Below are 2,410 nucleotides of genomic sequence, written 5' to 3' on the forward strand. Positions count from 1 at the left end.
CCTAGACACCCACTTCCTCGATGGCGATCATCTAGACACCCATTTCTTCGATCTAGACATCTACTTACTCGACGGCGAACACCTAGACGCTTAATTCCTGAATATCTATACACCCTCTTCCTCGACGCGGTAAATATCTAGATCTTCAACGACAATCTCGATATTTCATTTTAATTATAATTAATATTGTATTTTAATTCATTTTATTAATTAAATTTCATTTTAATTTCAATTAATTATAATAATAATGCGCCGCGTGCACGTCACATCGTATATGTGACAATGTTGCCATCGCTGATTATCACAGCCGTCATGTGTGGTTGATAACATTCGAATGTGCAATGCTGCCATCGCTAGGTTAAGTCAAAAGCCCTCTAGTGTCGAAAAAACGAGAAGGACATTTTCTCCTGGTCGACGACGATAATGACAATGACAAAATAAGGACGACGTATCTGAAAAATGGACTGAAAAAGTAGCAGTTCGGAACTTTGCGTCGCGATATCTCCGCTCGTAGGGCACGTAGAAAAAAAATAAAAGCACTTTTATCACACAATCCGTGTGGTGACTATCGATTGAGCATACATAGAACGCGATCGGTTCAGCCGTTATTGAGATCCGATAATCTCGATCTGCCGCAACTCGTCGGTTCGCGTAAAGGAGGCACGCAGTGTCGCTTCGCACAGCTTAGCGCCGAGACACTACCAGTGTCTCCAGATTATCTCACATCCAGAGGACTGTTACGACTGTCGCTGCCAATAGCTTGGCCCCCGTCTCACGGCAGTTCTTCAGAACATTGATAATTCTTTTATATTACTTTCATGCCTACTAAAGGCGAACGAAGACAGCGAGAGAAGAGATTAAGATTTCAAATAAAATCAGCTCTCATTTCAAATCATGATCCTTTCCCCTATTTCCAAAAATTTGCGCAGTTATTAGATCAAAAGAAACCGGTAGACTCACCCCGCGAATGCATATATACTCTCAAGCGATTAGAGATCAATCTCACGTTTCCTAACTACAAGAACATTCGAAAAGCCGATCCACGTAGATTCGCCTATAAGCTTCGTAATCTTTTTGGCACCGGGTTCAAAATTACACTTCCGAATAATTATCTAATACTTCCCAGTGAAAACATTCTTAACCGCACAACTTGATCTCTGATCCTCGGGTAAATTACTTAAATGCTTTGACTCAAAAAACGGAGAAAATCTCAATAGCGTGACGTCAAGAGCATGAGACTCTTAATCTCAGGGTCGTGGGTTCGAGCCCCACGTTGGGCGTCAAATTTGTAACCATACTCGCAAGCAACGGCACAACTTCGTCGCGCGTTCTTGGTACTCAAAAGTACGCAAAAGTATCTTCTCTCCCTCCGTAGCAGAATTTTGCGACAGCCAGACGGTTTTTCGGCCAAAATTGTAATTCTTATTCTAAGTTGGGCGCCAGGCACGAGAGAGCGTGCCACTCTTTCCGAAATCTCCTCACTTTTGCCCGTAACCGATTCGCGACGGTAGGGGGTGGGTCGCAAGAGGTGTGGGAAATTTGTCGGAGGGCGAGAGAGATAGGCCACAAGAATAAACTACGCGGGAGCGTAATAATAAGAACAATTATATTTGAAAAGAATGTGATAAAGTAAATATGATAAATTACATTAGTGAAGCAATTACAAGTACTTTCCGGAGCTTCGCTCCTCCGCTCTACTCGATATTCTCGGTACTCGCACAGAGAGCCGCTAACTTAATCCTAACACCGGACGCCGGTCAAACGCTACAGCACGAGCCCCGACCTTCCCCGCGGTATCTTCCGACGGTGTCAAACGCCCGCCCTTCGACAACCGGCAAGAACCCGTACCCGCTGTATCACCAGACTCCCGGACGTGTCACGCTGGCCCGCGGCCGACGCTACGCGATGGTGCGACGCGATTATAGCGAACTCCTTTATGCGACACGACTCTACTCGACAGTGTGAATTCCGGAAACGGACTCTACTCGGTGACACCGCAACCGGAAGTTCACTCGGCAACGCGGAAATCCGCGTTCCGAGGCGACAGCACAATGCTCGGCGACACAATTATAGCAAGCGTGTTTACGCGACGCGATACTAAACAGTAACGCAACTACTCTAAGCGTCGTTACGCAACACGACGAAACTCGACAACGTGGCTACTCTACGCGTTTCTGCGCGACTCTACTCTACTCGGAAGCCGGAAGTGACTCTCCCGTGGCGAGAGGAACGAGCGCGACTCGGCCCTCGATTCTCTCCACACGACTCTAATTTACTTCCACTCGGCAGCGAATATTACCTCCCCTACTCGGACTCTCGAAATGCGACAGCTAATAATTCCCAATTCTCTACACGGCAGCCATTGCGCCGATTCTATCGTTACGGTGCGAGCTGGCTTACGTGCGATCCA

This window comes from Trachymyrmex cornetzi, unplaced genomic scaffold (genome assembly GCF_001594075.2).
Source record: "Trachymyrmex cornetzi isolate Tcor2-1 unplaced genomic scaffold, Tcor1.1 scaffold841, whole genome shotgun sequence".
In the NCBI taxonomy this organism is placed as follows: Eukaryota; Metazoa; Arthropoda; class Insecta; order Hymenoptera; family Formicidae; genus Trachymyrmex; species Trachymyrmex cornetzi.